At 43.3% G+C, this 9,980-nt stretch overlaps 1 pseudogene; it reads right to left on the bottom strand.

Annotated features, from left to right (window-relative positions):
• Window positions 1–5,013: 5,013 nt before the first annotated feature.
• LOC126417287 (5S ribosomal RNA) lies at window positions 5,014–5,131 on the bottom strand (annotated as a pseudogene).
• Between the last annotated feature and the right edge of the window lie 4,849 nt (window positions 5,132–9,980).

The following is a 9,980-nucleotide window of genomic DNA, read 5'->3' as shown; positions in this document are numbered from 1 at the left end:
CGTCCAAGACATCCTCCTCTTGCTTTCGGCAACCTCACTGGGGCTGACACCAACTGTTGGACAAGAGAATGACTTGCCTTGTATTACTGAGGCAGTTCCTGGGTTTGATCGGCCCCACAAGATCTGGTCAACTCTGAACCGACTAAGAACTGGTCATGGAGGATGTGCTGACTCACTCTTCAAATGGTGACTGCTGTCTTCGCTAGCACGTGACTGCAACACGCCTAAGCAGACCACCCAACACATCAGAGAAGAATGCATTGCCAGAGCGTTCAGTGGGGACTTTGAAGAATTCCTCATGACAGCCCAAAAATCCAATGAATATATACAAGGACTAGATGTTGTCTGTGAATAAATGTAATGTAGAATAACGTGATCCAATACTGAAATGTACTTAAATGCCATACAAAAAGTAAATAATATAGATTTAAGTGTCAGGAAGTCCTTTCTGAAAGTACTTGTATGGAGTGCAGCCATCTATGGAAGTGAAACATGGACGATAAACAGTTTTGACAAGAAGAGAACAGAAGCATTTGACATGTGATGCTACAGAATAATGCTGAAGATTAGATGGGTACATCATGTAACTAATGAGTTGATACTGAATAATATTAGACAGAAAAGAAATTTGTTGTACAATCTGACTAGAAGAAGAGATCGGTTGGTAGGACACATTGTGAGGCATCAAGGGATCACCAGTTTAGTACCGGAGGGAAGCGCGGTGGGTTAAAATCGTAGAGGGGAACCAAGAGATGAATACAGTAAACAGATTCGGAAGGTTGTAGGTTGCTGTAATTACTTGGAGATGAAGAATCTTTGCACAGGATAGAGTAGCATAGACAGCCGCATCAAGAGTCTTTGGACTGAAGACCACAACACAAAAACAAAAGGAGCAACATCGCAGCCCATACTGCGCCTCCTTTAAATACTTTCAATAACTACGAAATTAAAAAAAATAAAAATAGAATCTCAGTATTCAGAACTTTACTGAGGTGACAAAAGTCATAGGACAGTGATATGCACATATACAGATGGTGGTAGTATGGCGTACATGAGGATATAAGGTCAGAGCGTTACGCAACTGACATTTGCACTTACATGATTCATGTGGATAGGTTTCTAGCGTGACTATGGCCGCACATTGGGAACTAACACTTTGAGCGCGTAATGGTAGTTTGGAGCTAGACGCATGGGACATTCCATTTATGAAATCATTAGGGAATTCCGTATTACAAGATCCAGTGTCAAGACTGTGCCGAGAATACCAGATTTCGGGCATCACCTCTCACTGCCGACAACGCAGTGAGCGACGGCCTTCACTTAACGACCGAGAGCAACGACGTTTGCGTGGACCTCTCAGAGCCAATGAACAAGCAACACTGCGTGAAATAACCGCAGCAATCAATGTGAGACGTACGACGAACGTATCCGATAGCACAGCGCGGGGAAATTAGGTTCAAAAATGGCTCTGAGCACTATGGGACTCAACTGCTGAGGTCATTAGTCCCCTAGAACTTAGAACTAGTTAAACCTAACTAACGTAAGGACATCACACACATCCATGCCCGAGGCAGGATTCGAACCTGCGACCGTAGCGGTCACTCGGTTCCAGACTGCAGCGCCTAGAACCGTTCGGCCACTTCGGCCGGCTGGAAATTAGGTGTTAACAAGCTATGGCAGCAAGCGACTGATGGCGAGTGCCTTGGCTAACATCGCATCGCCCGCAGCGGCTCTCCTGGAATTGTGACCATATTTGTTGGATTCTAAACGACTGGAAAACCGCGGCCTAGTCAGACGAACCTATATATCTACATATGCAGGGTGTCCCATTTATCTTGACCACCCTAAATAACTGTTGGTCCAGATGCAAATTACAAAATATTTCAAGCAAATCAGCATGATTGCCTTTGTTGTAGCTTTGTTTTTTACAAAGATATGAACAGCGGTATTAATTTTTTTAAATTGTCTTTTTTATTCGGTAATTCATTTCCTCTCCTAAAGACCTATTCAAAAATGTATCACAGTGTACCATTCACTGAAACACAACGTTACTAGTTACATAACACAACATTGACTTTGAGTCTGGGATCACAAACTCGTCCACTTGATGGGGTTGTCAGAAAACAAACGAACCAAGTGAAAACATAACACAAAATTGACTTTGACGCTTCTGTACCATTGTCCAGGAGTAGCACATTCAAAGTCCGGAGAATTTAAATCAGGAGGCCAAGTAACTGTTCCTCCTCAACCAATCCACCTCGCAGGATACCTTCGGTTCAAATATGGTTCAAATCGCTCTGAGCACTATGGGCTTAACATCTGAGGTCATCTGTCCCCTAGAACGTAGAACTACTTAAACCTAACTAACATAAGGACATCAAACACAACCATGCCCGAGGCAGGATTCGAACCTGCGGACGTAGCGGTTCCAGACTGAAGCGCCTAGAACCGCTCAGCCACACAGGCCGACCCTTCGGTTCAGAACACGACGCGCACCCAAGGCGTTACGTGCTGAACATCGATCGTGTTGCATTCTGATTCTTAGTGGCACTTCATCCAGAAGAGGAGGAAGAATTCGTCTGAGGAAGCTGGCATACGCTGTGCCGTTTAGACTATCATTGATGAAATAAGGGCCAATAATTTTAGTACCAGGCATCCAACACCAAACGTTAACTCTTCATTGACACTGATGTTCCACCTGTCTAAGCCATCGTCGGTTGTCGCTGGACCAATAATGCGTGTTACTTGTATTTACCTGTCCTTTGTTTGAGAAGGAACATTCATCAGTAAATAGAACAATGGAGAAGAAGTTTAGGTTGGCGAGGATTTGCCGCTGTGCCCACTGACAGAACTGTACACGATTCTGGAAATCATTCGCGTGCAATTCTTGATGTAGGATGGAACCGGTGACGTGTAAGAAAACGATGTACACTGGTTTTAGTAATGCCAGTCACGTGTTCAAGCTGTCGTGTGGATTCATAGCAACAGAAGAGAGAACAGTAACTTCGGCAGCTTCGTCTGATCGAATGCCACGACGATTGCGCTGTAGCGGGTTGAAACTTTCCGTTTCCTGAAGCGTCGCAACAATACGAGAAAACATCCGTTGGGAAGGTGGGTTCTTGTCAGGATATCGCTCTCTGTACAGTTCCGCTGCTTGCGTAGCATTTCGCCTACCTTCAACAACAACAACAATATAAGAAACGTTTTGTCAGTGCAGTTTGTAGAAAGGGGAGCCTTTACTGTAAGCCTACTCTACGCAACGCTATTTAATGGGGATAAACCACTGTACTAAATGTACCTGTACATAAGAAAACATTATTGCGATTACTGTTCTTCTTACATTCTCCAAATAAAAGTAGCATTTCTAACTTCTCTTTGTTAGTATACATTCTACTCACACAACTATTCAACTGACGATGATTGACGGAATGACGGGTGGGCATTCTACTTATGTTTACATGTGTCCTCTGTCAACGTCATCATGTGGATGTGTTCCATTACCCCGAGTACCTGCACTAAGCGCTGAGAGCGTCAACGTCAGTGTTGTGTTATGTTACTAATAACGTTATGTATCACTGAATGGTACACAGGGATACATTTTTGAATAGGTCTTTAGGAGAGGAAATGAATTACCGAATAAAAAAATACAGGGTGCCACTTAAAAAGTCATATCATTGTTCATATCATTGTAAATAACAAAGCTACAACGAAGGCAATCATGCTGATTGATGTCCCCCTGAGGGCTGAGGAACATTTACTCGAAACATTTTGTAGTTTGCATCTGGACAAACAGTTACTTAGGGTGGTCAAGATAAATGGGAGACCTTGTATACTCCGTTAGCCAACAAGCGGTGTGTCGCGGAGGGCACTATTCGCGCCAAAGTCATATTTGCCCTCCAGTGTTCCCCTCGCGGATCGCACTGTCTGAACGCCTCAGTACGAGCTCTAATTTCCCATATCTTTGAATGGTGATCATTGCGCGATTTGAAAGTTGGTGGTAATAATATATGCTATACATCCTCGGTGAAGATCGGATTTTGGAATTTAGTGAGGAGCCCCGTCAGTTTAGCGCGTCGTCTATCTGCAAGTGTGTCCCTTTCAGTTATGCCTGTTCAGGCCTGTTTCAGTTGGTGAGAGCAGATGTTAGAGGTCGAGTGTAGCGCAGACCTCATGAAGCCATGGACCCAAGTTGTGGCCATGTCATCGGGCCACAATGGTTCGCGATTGGTTTGAAGAATATTCTGGGCAATTCGAGCGAATTATTGGGCCGCTAAGCTCGCCCGACGTGAATGCCAACCACAATTTGTGGGACATAATCGAGAGGTCAGTTCGTGCTCATAATCCTGCACCGGCAACACTTTGGAAATTATGGACGGCAGTAGAGACAGCATGGCTCAGTATTTCTGCAGGGGACTTCGAACAACTTGTTGAGTCCAGGTTACATCTGGCAAAAAGATAAAAAGATGTTCCACACGCTATCAGGACTTTTGCCACCATAGCGTATTGGGGGTGTGGTCTCTTTGGATTCGGAAATGTTCGAACTATCCGAAAAAAGTACTGTATATACACAAAATATAGAAATACAGGTACTGTATAGGATTAGCAGCCACACTGCAATGTAACGTAGCGATACGAGGATGTGGCAATGTAGCATGGCAAGGAAATGGCAATGTTGCCTTTACCGCACACATTACTCTACAGCAATACAAATACGTAGCCAATCTTATACGGTAGTGTTGCTATCTTTTTCAGAGGAATTAAGGACAGTTTATCGGACTGCTGTTAGGGGATATTCTACGTATAGTGGCAGCCACTCCGTCTTCAGGCCGCAAGTGGCCCATCGGTACCATCCGACTGCTGTGTCCATCCTCAGCTCAGGTTGCGGATAGGAGGGGGAAGGGGTCAGCACACTGCTCTCCCGATCGTTATGATGGTTTTATTTGACCGGAGCCGTTACTATTCCGTCGAGTATCTCCTCAATTGGCATCACGAGGCTGAGTGCACCCCGAAAAATGGCAACAGCGCATGGCGGCCCGGATGGTCACCCATCTAAGTGCCGGCCACGCCCGACAGCGCTTAACTTCGGTGATCTGACGGGAACCGGTGTACCCACTGCGGCAAGGCAGTTGCCCATTCTACGTATAGTATAGAGAATAAATTGGATTGACCTACACAGTAGTGTGTTCATGTTGCTAGTTCATAAATTAACACTGTACACATAAAACGGATTTTATACCGTATAGTACAGCACAATGTCAGGCAAACGATACATAGTTCCTGTATATTAAAAGAAAAACTGTAACTGCTTAAGCGTCTTGACAATGGAGAAAGTGCTACAAAATTCGCTGTTGAATTTCGTTTCGGGACAGTCACTATCAATGACTAGGAAAAAAGTCGGAGGAAAAGTGGAAGCTTCTGCGATACAGCTAGTGAGAAAACTTTGGGACAAAGCGACGACTCCAACGTGTCATCGTAAGATAAAACTGACGATGCGACTTTCTTGTGGTTTGCTCAGAAAAGACAAAAAGGCGTTCCTGATAGCGGTACATTTATTCAAGAAAAGGTTCTGCAACTGAACAAACATATTAATGGTGATCCAACATTTATTGCTAGCAATCGATGGTTAGGCCATTCGAAGAAAAAACACGAGGTACGTCAATTAACGACAAGTGGAGAAAAATTATCAGCCAATGTTGCCGCCACAGATGCATTCTTGCTTGAGTTTGCTGACTTGATATCTTCTGAAAATTACTAACGAGCTTATGACGCTCACCAGACTGGACTGAATTTCTAAGAATTCCCTACGAAAGATCTAATTCGAAAAGATTGCCGCTGCACTAGGTTTTAAAATGAATAAACAACGCCTTACTATTTAAGTCTGTAGCGAAGCCGTGGCAACACACAAATTACCGCTAATGGTAGCTTAACTGAAGTCCTAAAAGACATAAATGTCAACGCTCTCCATTTTTATTACAAAAAGGAAAGTAGAACTCGGATGACCCGTGTTCCGTTTAGAGAGTGGTTAGAGAAACAATTTGTTCTCTCTGTTAGAAAGTTCAATACACAAAATGAACTGCTACCTCGAGCTCTGTTTTTGATTGGCAATGTTCCATCTGATCCTTCACAAATGCAGCTAGTCGATGGAGACATCGAAGCATTTTTTTTGCCACCAAATGTAACTTCTTTCTTGCAGCCAGTGGACCAAGGTGTGTTACAAAGCCTGAAGCTGAATTACAGAAAAAAGTATCTGTGACTTCTAAACGGAGGAGAGAATTGTTACATTTAGAAAAACTGAAAAACGTAACATTAAAGACGTCATCTACTGGCTAGTGAGGGCTTGGGGTAATTCGAAGAAACATTTAATACAAACATCGCGGAAGAAACTGTGGCCACGTCTCATATTTGGAGAAACCCCAACCACTCCGCCATCTGACAATAAGGATATCCTTGAGCTTAGTTAAGAAATCCAGGATTGTGAGGATGCAGGGGAAATTGCCTTTAAGAATGGATATAAGTCGATAATGCTGCCATTAAGAAATCAGTGACGAAGACATTGCCTCTATACTCCATAATCAACGTGATGACAACTCTAAGGACGAAGATATCGGAGGATAAGACATCTGTAAACATACTGAGTCATATTCTGACGCCTGCAGATGCCATTAAATTGGCATTACGCTACGTATAACAGCAAACTGTTGCCACAGCAAATGACGTGATGCTCGTGCGACGCTGTCACAACATCACATCATCAAGCAGATTCAGTTCTTTCCGGGAAAAGAAGATTATCGATTTTGGAAGCTACTGTAAGTGAAAATTGCGATAGCGCTTAATACACTTGTGATACAGTACTGCAGCTACCAGTGAAATAAACGTTTCATTCTGAAAAACTGTTTCAATAAAGCGTTTTTCAGTTCTACAGCATAATAAAATCTTTCTTTACACTAAAAATAAGGTTTCTATTAATTTTTCTTCTATCCCGGATTTTTTTCGGATTATCCCAAATTTTGGATATGCGGAGTTCGGATCAGCGGGGTTCTACGGTACAATGAAGCAACAGAAAAGTGTCAGGAAAATAGAAGATAATGCTACATTTTGCAGACTATGTAGCGATTCGGCAGAAAGTAAAGTGGACGCAATTATAACGTGATATGGAGAAGAAACGCTGGGAGGATATGACATGTTATGTTAAAAAAGAATAATGAGAAAGCCGACCGCAGTGGCCACGCGATTCTAGGCGCTGCAGTCCGGAACCGCGCGACTGCTACGGTCGCAGGTTCGAATCCTGCCTCGGGCATGGATGTGTGTGATGTCCTTAGGTTAGTTAGGTTTAAGTAGTTCTAAGTTCTAGGGGACTGATGACCTCAGATGTTAAGTCCCTTAGTGCTCAGAGCCATTTGAACCATTTTTGAACCAATAATGAGAAATAAATATGATAATGTCGAAGTATTTGGACACCTTAAGACGCCTCCAGTACAAACATTCAGTATCGCTTGTGTTTCCCTCCTAGTTTCTTTCCGAACAGTCAAACGTAGGGCAATCCTTCTGACTTGGAACATGCTGGAGATACAGGTTCATATCCTGCTCTGGCGCGAATCTTCAGTTCTCGCGACCAACAGGGGATGCTGAACTCATACAGAGAAGGGCAGCAAGAATGGTCACATGTTTATTTGACTCTTGGGAAAAAGTCAGAGAGAAGCTGAACAACCTGAACTGGCAGATACACAATACAGCAGCAATTTGAGCAGCAGTTGGAATCGCAGTGACAGAACGAACTGCTACAAATCGGTTACTTCAGGGATAGCACAGAGCCAGACGCCCTGTAGTATGCATCCCACTGACCACAAACCATCGCTATTTGCGACTTCAGTTGTGTCAAGCGGGAGCTCAGTAGAGATTTCATATGTCAGCAGGAGCACTCTCGTGGTTATCCCACACACCCTGACTGCAAAGTTGTATGTCAATCTGGTGATTCGACCTGTTGTGCTGCCATTGATGGACAGCATTTCTGCGGTGTTTTTTTCCATCAGGATAGTGATCACCAACATGCCACTGTTGTAACCCAACATGCTCTACAGGGTATCGACATGTTGCCTTGGATTGGTAGATAACCAGATCTCTTCTCATAACATGTAAGCTTTCACGGCTGGCGTCTTCATTAATTATAACTTCCGGACTGAATTGCCGTGGTCCATATATAAAACTTCTTCTCCTCCCTGACGTTTCGTTGCCTACTGCAGGCAACATCTTCTGAGGTCAGTCGACGACTGGCTGCTAGGCGCTGGAGGTCCCACTTATATAGAGCACTTAGATGGCGCCACCACTCGTCACGTGCTTTAGACTTTTAAAACTATCTCTGCCTAGTGCCATCTCTCTCGATTACAGGTAATCGATTGTCACTTCGTTGGTGCAAAGTCGACCGCCATATCTTGTCTAGTTTTAATCCTTCTTCTTTTTCTATTAAAATTATTTCCGTGCTTGTAGATCTCTATAGCTTCTCTATACATGCGAGTATAATAATGTGAGGTCCTAGCTATCACGTTTGTCTCACTAAATTTTATTTCGTGATCACCGTCTTTGAAAACGTGTTCCGGTACAGCTGATTTCTCAATCTGTCCCAATCTACAGTTCCTTTTGTGTTCCGTTAGGCGGGTACTAACACTCCTTTTAGTTGTTCCAATATAAACCATGCAGACGAAGCAGCGAAAGAAGCTTTGGCGCGCCCTCCCCGCCGCCCCGTGAATATTTACTTAGTAAGAAAATAAACGAATGGACCTGTATACATCTGCGCAAGAAAAAACACTGTACTATTTAAACTGCACTGAATATTTATTCTGTGCAGACAATAAGAAAACATTACGCATGTACATACAAACATAATGGTTGCCGGTGCCATCTTTGAATAACCAAGTGAGTGCAAAAATTAAACAAATGCATTGCCTCATGGGTTTATACATCGTTGGATACTGGTAAAATAGGAACAGTTTTATGCTAAGCCGAGCAGACAAGTCTTTCACATCCACACTAACACCAAGCAGAGGGAGGAAAAGGAATTAGAAGAACTACAACATGCACATGAACACATATAGTCAGTAAGATTTGCTTCACTGCCTAATGCCTATACCATGGAACTGAATGGAAATTACGACACGAAATGCTATTCAGAGTGGAAACAGTGGCGCAGGAATGTACAGAAATGCGGATGTACCTGACATGGACCAGAAAAGAATCACGCGGCTGAACAAATTATCTTGCAGAATAAACCACGAACATACCCGATTTCCGAAGTAATAAAGAGAGGAAACAAACAGATGACTACAAATATAAAATAAACTGCGATGCTAAAATAATCACAACCTTAAGCACATTGTAGCCTCAAGCGGTGGTGTAATCACCCAAAGCACTCACATCGGAAAATCAACAAAATATTACGATATGTGCAGAAATGCACACAGGAAATAATACACACGCCAGTGGAACTTAATTTGAAGCCTACCGACAAAGGGAAGAACTGGAGAATGTAGAGCTGAAGGCTCATTCGTCATTTTCTTTTCGAGCATACGGTTCAGACCTTGCCGGCCGGAGTGGCCGGAATGGTTCTAGGCGCTTCAGTCTGAGACCGCGCAACCGCTACGGTCGCAGGTTTGAATCCTGCCTAGGGCATGGATGTGGTGACGTTCTTAGGTTAGTTAGGTTTAAGTAGTTCTAAGTTCTAGGGGACTGATGACCTCAACAGTTAAGTCCCATAGTGCTCAGAGCCATACGGTCCAAGTCACTCATGACCAGACGAAGAGAAAATATAAAACTTCTGAAAATCGTTTATTCTAATGAGAGAATTAACTGCATAAGAAAATTACTGCAAAGTAATTGCAGGAGGAAACAGATTCCGAGAGCTGAAGGCTCTCTTAGCCATATAGTAGCACATGGGATAGAACGAACAAAAGCACACGTACTAAAGCATAGAAATTACAGAACAGAAA

This window comes from Schistocerca serialis, chromosome 8, assembly GCF_023864345.2.
Source record: "Schistocerca serialis cubense isolate TAMUIC-IGC-003099 chromosome 8, iqSchSeri2.2, whole genome shotgun sequence".
NCBI lineage: Eukaryota > Metazoa > Arthropoda > Insecta > Orthoptera > Acrididae > Schistocerca > Schistocerca serialis.
The sequence above is the reverse complement of the archived record's forward strand: the minus strand, read 5'-3'. Positions and strand labels throughout refer to the sequence as shown.